Source organism: Hemicordylus capensis, chromosome 2 (genome assembly GCF_027244095.1).
Source record: "Hemicordylus capensis ecotype Gifberg chromosome 2, rHemCap1.1.pri, whole genome shotgun sequence".
NCBI classification, from domain to species: domain Eukaryota; kingdom Metazoa; phylum Chordata; class Lepidosauria; order Squamata; family Cordylidae; genus Hemicordylus; species Hemicordylus capensis.
In genome coordinates, this window is record NC_069658.1 from 116,760,497 (window position 1) to 116,770,317 (window position 9,821).

General features: G+C 42.5%; 1 long non-coding RNA gene across 1 annotated transcript; it reads left to right on the forward strand.

Moving 5' to 3' along the window:
• The first annotated feature begins 8,501 nt into the window (after nt 1–8,501).
• LOC128341778 (uncharacterized) lies at nt 8,502–9,390 on the forward strand. The gene is made up of 2 exons (XR_008314565.1): nt 8,502–8,666; nt 8,907–9,390. It is a non-coding gene; the product is annotated as an uncharacterized LOC128341778 (long non-coding RNA).
• The last annotated feature ends 431 nt before the right edge of the window (nt 9,391–9,821 follow it).

The window sequence follows — 9,821 nt, forward strand, 5'->3', positions numbered from 1 at the left end:
AATTGGCTCTCTTATCTCTGTTTAAAATTTCTTGTTACAAAAGCGATTCCTACTGAGATCCCTACTGAGTTGGAGTCCTAATCTATAATGTACTACTTGGTGTAATTCAGCCTTGCATTACAAAAGGGACAAGGCACGTTGAGCTTGTGGCTTTATGAACTGTTTGGACTACAGAAGGCCAGGGAAATCAGGTCAACCTACTATCAGCCACCTTCTATCTTTCTTTTAACCAGAGGTGCTGCAGTTATACAGACAGCAAAAGGTGTTCATACACATCCTCTTGTTCCTGCCCTGAATTCCTGCATCCTGTCTTGTTAAAAATAGAATATAGCTAGTTGCTGCCTAAAATAGCATAGGAAGATGGGAAAGCTTGCCAAACATAATTGCCCTGGATACAGGTATCCTACTATTTTAACACCAATTACATTAATTGCAAGTAATGCCCATTGAAACAGACTCCGAGAACAATATCTGGAGCTGTTTTTCTCAAAGAACCTCTAGAATTACATCTGCAGTTATTTTCCTCTTGACATTCTCTGTGTTCATCTATCATTAGACACATCCACTATTATCCAGACATAGTAGTTTTCAAGAATATGTGTGCAGCCTGTGGTTGAGGATACCAATTACCATCCACATGGCAATGCAGAACCACACCTTGTATTGCAAATGAGGACCATCTTGAATGTCTTGTATCTGATTGTGATGTCAGTTTCTGTCTGGATGCACATCCACATCCAGTCTACAGTGTCCAGTTCAGCATCCAGTCCAAAGCTGCTTCGACATGCTCTTTAAGAATTCAGCTGATTATGCCAGTTGCCTATTTCTTGAAGGGATCACACGGGCTACCACTTGACTTGCTGCCATAGAATAGTATGGCTGCTACTCGCTCCTGTGGCATAAAGAAAAGCACTACTATCCTCTTAAGGAAGGGGGAAAATCTACCCCTGATACTGGTGTCAGCTGAGCTTGGGAAGTGAAACATAGATTTGGTATCCACCCCAGCAGTGTCCTAAACAAATCTGCTTCTTTCTTGCCTAAAATGAAGGCAAAGCCTGCCTGAGAGTGGGTCCACCCATGTTTAGCAAGGTTTGCCCTTCTCAGTTTTGTCTCTGTTTAACCCCCACTCCTCTAGTCCGCACTTCTGGTTGACTGAGTCACTTTTCCTGGCTGCTGCAGCATCCTTTCTATCAAACTCTGCCATGATTTGCACCACTGTGGATGCAGCTTCACCTAAACTTGTGGAACAATTGACAACATTCTCCCTTCCCCTGTCCAGAGGAAGTAAATAGAGAGAAGCCCATGTAGCGCAACAGCAGATCACTGCTTCTGAAAGCAGTGATCACTCTGTGCCTTCTCTTCAGGCCACATCCTCCAGATATCAAAACACAGTCTGAAAAGACTTCACGTCACTCCCTAAAACCTTCCTTTTCTAGGCTGATTGGGGGTGGGGGGTGGGTGGAATCTAATCTATCTTGCTTAACTAAAGTTGTCCTTTTGATGAGAACCCTTCTTCCTGCCAGTGAGACAGGGATAATATCTATCTATCTATCTATCTATCTATCTATCTATCTATCTATCTATCTATCTATCTATCTATCCATCCATCCATCCACCAATTTGTTTGTGTGTGAGTTTGCAGTGTACTTAGTCCAAATTACAATATAAAACAGAATAAAAACTATTAAAATGCTTTCACAGAATAAAAACAATAAAAACAATTTCACAGAGCTAAACAGTTGAAACAATTTCACAGAGTTAAACAATTAAACAGTTTAAAATTAGTTTTAAGCCTGAGAAAACAGGTAAGGATCTTTTTAGAAGCAATCAGAGATGGATAAGCTCCAATTTTGCCAGGGAATGCATTCCAAAGCCATGGGGCAGCCACAGAAAAGGCCTAGTCCCAAGTCACCACCAAACAAGCCAGTGGCAGTAATTCTCATATTGCAGAGCAACAGTCTCCAAGGGATGCCATCTGGAATCTACCTGAGAGATAGCAATGGAACCACTGTAAAACAGTGCCACACTGTTACCAAAATTGCCCTAGAGCACTGGCTAGCCACTCCAGCTATACTTTTGGCTTAAAGTGGAGAGATTAGCTTGAGCTGGTGAGCAGTTTGGTTGCAGGATCAATTTAAGCAAGTTTGGTGTATTTGGAAAGAATGAGAAAATGTAGGTACAGTTCAAAAGTTTTATTAAGGATAAAAATTGGGATTATAGAAGGCCAAAAGAGAGTCAGGCAATTCAATAATTTAGCTTAGGTTTCTAAATGAGAGTCTTGGTAAAAGGCTTGTAGCAATTTGGCTAGAGATCTGTAAAGTAAAGTAAAGTAAAGTGCACCTTCAAGTCGATTTCAACACCTGGCGCCACAGAGCCCCGTGGTTTTCTTTGGTAGAATACAGGAGGGGTTTACCATTGCCTCTTCCTGCGCAGTATGAGAATATCTTTTCAGTATCTTTCTATATCCCTGCTGCCCGATATAGTAGCAGCAGGGGTTCATACCAGCAACCTTCTGCTTATTAGTCAAGCATTTCCCTGCTGCGCCACTTAAGGTGGCTCTGAGTAGGAGCCTAGAAAAGTGCTTCAAGAGTGGGGATGGAAGAAAAGAGAAGTGGAGGGAGAACTTAGGGAGAGGCAGAAGCAAGAAGTTAGTATTACTGTTCCTTCCTGAGCATGTTTGGTGCGCGACGGCCAGGCACTCGGGCCTCTTTCTGGAGCAAATCATGGAGTAAAAGCAGGGAGAAAAAGCAAGGGGCAGCAGCAACCAAGCTCACTTGTGAGAATCTGTAGAATCATCTGTAGAATCCAAATAGGGTCCAAATTTAATCCTCCGAGGCCATTGTAGCTTGGCTGGAGTATTTATATCTAAAAATGTGCCCTGAGGCAACTATTGACTTAATCAGGTGGCTTCTCGTTCCCTGCAGGGAAGAGAGTTGCATGCAAAACAAAGATTTTCATTGCAGGCTGGACTATGTGTGTTCACCTGGACAAAAGACGAGAGCAAGTTATGTAAATGAGGTTGTGTGGAATGAATGGGGTCTGTGTTTGTTTACTTATCTTGAGCCTCTGGTGCAAAGATACCTTCCTATAGTTTTTAATGAGCAACTCCTCCCTAGTCTTCACTAGTCAATTCAGTAACATGAATGAGCTGCAATATTTCCCATTTATCTGTTATTCTCCTTGAGAGCATTTTGCTGTTATCTCATAGCAGGGAGGATTCTTTCCCTGAGTAATTTACCTTTGATGGGGGTTGGCATGTCCTGTTTCAGTCTTGTTGATAGCTTGACCTGAAGGCATGCTACCAGCACAGCCTGTGCTAGCGACCTGCTATGAGCCGAGTCATTTTGACTAGGTAGAATGAAAGGTTCATGAAGATCATGATCCCATTATCCAGTGCTGCTGAGGCATCTAATAGATTGGTGCTTGGCAGTGCTACCCTGAAACATATCTTATTGGCAACACCATCCAATACCACCTCCCTCAGGTGACCCAGAAGAATACCATGGTAAATGGTATTGAAAGCTGCCGAGAGATCCAAAACGATCAACGAAGTCACACTCCCTCTGTCAATACCTAGTTGGAGATCATCCATCAGGCTGACCAATAAAGTCTCAACCTCAGAGCCCACGTGAAAGCCAATTTGAAATGGGGCTAGATAATCTGTGCCCTCCAAGACTGTGGAGCTGAGAGGCCACAACCCTTTAAATCACCTGATCAAACATGGGAGAGTAAGTAAGTTAGTTAGTTTATTTACAGTCCATGACCAAATTAGAACACACAAAAAGTTAAAATTCTAATAAAAATGTTAAATACAGAGTAACATTATAAAACATTATAATATAAAGGGGGGGATAAGCACATAAATATACATATTTAAAAAATGTTTAAAAACTAATTTGTTCATTCCTTATCTTTATAGCCGCTACACAAAATCCAGTGATTCCCTTATACCGATCTGACAAAAAATAGACAACATAATACTCATCAGAATGACCTGGATATTTTCCAAGATGAGGCTCAATCCAGTTGGAGTGAATAGATTTGTGGAAAGGGCAATAGAGGAAAACATGAACGATTGTCTCAACCACTCCTGTGTCACAAGGGCATAGGCGCTTCCTCTTATATCTTACCTCCAAAACTGCAGAGGGCAGAACATTAAACCGAGCTTGCGAAAAAGCTCTCCTCTGACATAGAACCAACAAGTGCATAAGATAAGCTGCCGGCATAGGGTAATTTAAAAAATTACCACAGTTAGTTCCACTTAGGTCCCAAACCCTCTGTTTCAAGATCTTTTTAGCTACATCAGGACCCAGGGAACATAAAAACTGATCTGAAAAGCCACAATTGCCCAAGATGGCCTGGACATTCTTGGTCCAATATGACTGAAATTCATCTTTTAGAACCCATGGGACAAGGCCTAAGCCATGAATATGGATTTTGAGTGAATAGTTAATTGTACATAGCCAAGCCAGGGCCACAATCCTAATTAGTCCTGCTTCTAAACATAGGGCTGCATTTGAGACACAGCGCGGGAAATGGCTCGTAGAAATCTCGAATGTATCGCCTCAAGCGGTTGTAAACATGGGAGATTAGAGATAAGCCAATAGTTGCCTAACTCTTTGTGGTCCAATGTGGGGTTTTTTCAAGTATGGTCTAATGATAGCCTCCTTAAGACAAGGAGACACCCTACCTTCCCTCAGCGAAGCATTTATGATGTTTTTCCAGACCCTCTCCGATAATCTGATTGTTAGATAAACTAAGCTACATTGGACAAAGTTCAAGAGAACATGTGGTGGGATGCACAGTTCGAAACAGCTTGTCTACATCCTCAGGAATCACAAACTGAAAGTGATCCAGTCTGACCACATAAGAGGAGTTGATTGATACCTCCATAACAGACTCTACCCTAATTGTAGAATCCAGTTTGGCCTGAATGAGAGACATGAATGAGAGACAAAAATCATTAAAAGCCTCACAGCAGGTTCCAAATTTGGATTCAAAGGGTAGAGGGCTCATACCAGCCGTCCCACAACCCTAGACTATTCTGCTGGATATGAACTTGTGGATGCAATGTGGGAAAAGAATTCCTTCTTTGCTGTTTGTATTGACAGAGCATATTTCTTCAAATGTGCTGTGTTTTGTATCCTGTTGGATTCGAGTCAAGTCTTTCTCCATTTGCACTCTAGTTGTCTACCTCACCACTTCAGCTCCCATAATTCTTCCAAATATCATGGGGCTAATTGTGAAGCTGGTCAAATATTAGCAGGTTAATGCTCTGCTAATATAAGTGCTCTGCTAATATGAGCAGATTAGTGCTCTGAATCCTGAATGCTCCAGTAGTTTGGGAAGAACCTATTTGCTTCCAGGAACATGCCACATTCCAGTGTGCAGAGTGTGCCATGGGTACCATTTCTTAACCTTAAAATATATGGGCATTGGAGGGCTCTCAGGCAAGCCAATTTACTCTCTGATTTCAATACGTGTTGCTGATGTTCATATCTAGGATCACATTGCCACTGAACTGGGCATAAGAGTGGGGGCATAAAGGAACAGGATAGGCAGTCTGTAGAGCAGAATTGAGGGGGAGGGAACTGCTGTAAACTTTCAGCCACTAAATTAAGGACAATGCTGTAACTTCAACCATACAAATTTGCTCAGCATCCTCCCAGTCAAATATATAGCACAGGATATCTGCCAAATGGCTGCATAGATAAATGCTGCTTATTTCTTTATGGTTCATCTGTTAGGTTAATATAAATGAGAGATGGAAAGCATCTTTTAAGTCCAGAAAGTTCTCTGCCATTTTCAGAATTTTCCTGAAAGAAATATCAAGTACTTGACCTTATCTCAGTGTAAATTGTTTCTACCTCTACGTCTTCCAGAAACCAATATATCTTTCACTGAGAAAATATTTTGGTGATATTCCAGTGAAATATTCCTTTTAAAAATTCCATCCATTTATATAAATGTTTCCTGTTTCTAAAATGCCAGACAATTTATGTCCGAGAGGACTTAAATTATCTCCCTTGATTGCTCTAGCAGAAGCTTGACTTCTACATTTACCTCTAGATGGCTCTGAAATTTACCTCTTAATGGCAAAATGCCCACCAATAGGCAATGTGTTGCTCCTACTGCCCCCAAGCTCTTCCCCGACACTCAATTGTGTTTCAAGACCGTCACTGTGCATCTTGAATCTGTTAGGAAAGACTGTCATTCTTGGGAGTATGCCATGTTGGCTGCTAGGCATGCAAACACATCTGTTGAGAGTAGCAATGGTGAATGGTTTAATGGTTCCTGGTGTCACTCGGGCACTAATGTGCTCCAAAGAAGGGGAAACGCATCCTGTTTCCCAGAGAGTCAGTTTCTTCAGCCCCCACTCAAGCTACTTTGGGGTGAGAGGCCCTTCAATGGCACTATTTTTGCTTAGCCCCTCAGCACCTTGGCTGAGAAAAGTCTCTAACCATAAGGCTAAAGAATAGGATTGGGACCCGTGAGTCTTGCATGTTCCATGGGGGTTATTTGTGTGGAACGGGAGAAAAGGTGTTAGGTGCTTTCTTGTAGAGTGGTGAGGGTTAACTCAGAGGCCATTCTCTTATGAGACAACTTGGGAGGTGGGAAGCTGGGCTACAAGAGTGTACCACCATTTTCGGTTACCCAGCAATAGCTAGGAGGCAGCAGACACCCCCTCCCTTTATAGGGATCTGTTTTGGACTATGCCAGTCAACTTTTTACAGGGATGACGAGATGAATTTTCCCCCTGCCTCCTCCAGATTGGCATCAGAGTGGGGGCAGGTTTTTTGCCCTCATCAGGTCAGATCTGCCAGGGTAATCCAGACCATTTGGCTCCATTTCCTTCACAGCTTTTGGCAGAGTAGCTGGATGGTGAAGGCTAGGTCCCAGTGTCAGGAAAGGTAAATCGGTGGCCTGTGAACATGGCTGTCAGTTTATAGGCTAGGTGGCTAGCATGAGGGGGGCATAGCTCCGATCCTGGGCCCCCACTCGTGATGGGCCTGAATTGAACACAGGGATGGGATGGAGCAAATCGCCGCTGGGTAATGGAGCTTTTCCTCTGCTCCACCCCACCCCACCCCCCACTTTCTCTTTTCTGCTGATCTCCAAGTGATGGAGCCTGGCTGGTGTTGGGGCCCAGCTATTGGACAGCTCTCTTTTGGAGAAAGCTGTGGTGAGGGTATTGCCATCAAGCTGCTCTTGCGACGCCTCCTTTGTCATGTATAGAGTTATTGTGTTATAGTTTTAATAAAGTTGTGGCCAGGTGCACTGCCCTGCACCTATTTCCAGGCAATTCTGTGTCATGCCTCTTTCTTTTTATCTGCACAAAGTATTCTTTTTCCCATGCTGACGGGTTACCTTTCCGTTGGGAAATGGGATACCTTATCCAATGACATCACTGAGATCTCCACAATAATATCCCATTTCCTCATGGAGGGGTGAATGAGAGAATGAGTGTTATCACTCATCAGATTGTCAGATACAAATTTCAAAATATAGCTTTTGCTGAACAATCATATTTAAGCAGTTTCTACTATGCAACAGAACATTTCTTCTCATTTTTCTATAAATATCCCCCCCCCCCTTCATTTCTATTCTGGATCTTCAAGCACTTGTGCTAATTCAGATGTATTTTGTACTTTTACCACAATTTGTTATCTAAAAAATTATAACAGAGGTTCTCCATGGAAGCAGATTTCATTTGTTACCAGGCTATGAAAATCTCTTTTTCGTTACGATTATTCTGGTATACCTGTGCACTGACTTTCACAAGGTACTTCACACAGAGAGAAGGCTCTAAGATGGTATTATAAACTTTTTATTATTCTGAAAATTCTGACATGCACAATGGTGATTTTAGGTAAAGCAGGGTGAGTTTAAAGTAAGTCCATGTGCTTCTGTGGACTTATGGGGAGGCAATGGGAACTCACTAACAGCATGTGAAAATGAAGAATGATGCTAGTAGCCCATTTGTCATGTTTCATGCACTTCTCATGAATCAACCCAATTCTTTCACTGGTTAATTTCTTTAAACTAGTTAAAAGTTACATTAAAAGTGAAATTAGGTAAGTTTTAACTCAAGTTAATATTTAAGGCTAATAATTATTACTTTTAACTAGTTAAAATTTTCATTGACTTGTTGTTGCAATTTTTTCCCAGTGGTGGCTAATACGGCTGTACATTGGACACTTAAATTCCCATGAATTTGTAGTTTTCCCCTGTGCCACATGGAAGCATCCACTCCCACTGTGGCCATCACTGTTCCATTCTTCCCATTTCCAGTGCTCGTGGGGGCTCTGCTATGGGAACCTGAGAAGGCCTGTTGGGAAGGCTGGCTGGGAAGGTGCTCAGAGAAGTTGGGAAGGTGTAGCAAATCTGGGAAGTGTAGTTCCTCCAAGTGCTGTCACCATGGCAACGGTGGAGTGGCATATGGAATGTTATTCTTCCAAGTGCTATTGCCATGGCAGCAGCAGAGTCATAGTACATGAACTTGTGAGGCAATGTGAGATGGCAGTGAGAGGCCTTGCAAGGGAACTTCATATAGGCCAAGTGGGCTTATGAGGGAACATGACTCATGAGGAGTTGTGCAACGCTATACGAGGCAGCAGGGGTGGGGCGGTGAATGGAATTGTGAGGGCATCCAAGACAGTGACAAGGTGATAATTGTACTTAAGAGGGAATGTGGAGATGTCTGTTATTTTCAAGTACATGCTGCTCATTGCCCAAAGGGGAGGTCTCTGTTTGGGTGGGCTTCCACAGTGCAGGAAGTGTTAGCTTTCTAAGCACTTTCTAGCACTAGCTTTCTAAGTGCAGGAAAGTGTGCAGGTTTTGTCATTCTAGAACGTTGCTTGCACATCCATGGAGATCTATGTTTGAACTGAATCTCTCTGTTGCAGGTGCAGCTTCAAGATCAACATCACCAGGGCAATGACAAGCATCATGACTCAACAATGGGCCTATTGATAAGTAATAGGTAGTTGAACCTGTGTTTGGGCAGTGTCACTTCTGACTGATGTCACTTCTGACATGTAGTCTCCACATGATCGAGTGCTCCTCCAGAGAAGGCTAGGCTTGGAATTTTTTTTGTATTAAGTGGTCCTGTCCAGACACAGATTGACTACTTGTCAACTAGACCTGACAAGGTCCATGGGATCCTTATCAGGCTTAGCTGACTGCTACATATTGGAGCCAAGAAGGAATTTTCCCTGTTAGGTGGGCCAGACCCATTGGATTTAAATAAAACAGGCTTTTTGCATTCTCTGCACTGCCTTCTTCTTGGGCTGCAGCACCCTGGCTGGCCTCTCAAGACAAGTTAAAATGTGGGTCTTTGATAAAACAAAACATAAGTAAATTTAATGAAGTTGTTATAGTTTATACGTATATGTTGTTGCCTTGTCTTTCTTCTTGGTTTTGCCATCTTTGGGTGAGTGGGTGGGAGTTGGAAATAGGTCTCCTTTAGAATGTGATTAGGATTGTAGCCTGAGTTGGGATTAAGATCCATTGGCTAATATGAGGAAAATTACTTAGTATAATCCCACTGAGATTAAAAGAACAAGTTAGGCAATGTCTAATGCCCTTTTAATTTCAGTGGGACTGCTATGGATAATTTCCTTCATGTCAGCCAGTTAAACCAATGGAACAAAATTGCTTGTTAGGCAGCAATCCCAGCATGCCAACCTAGAAGCTAGCCCCAGTCTGCTCAGTGGACTTTCTAGTCAATGAATTGTACCAGCTTCAGTGTTGATTTCCACAGGGAATGTTGCTGCCTGTATAAATGATGTTCACATCCCACACTTCCCTATCACAAATAG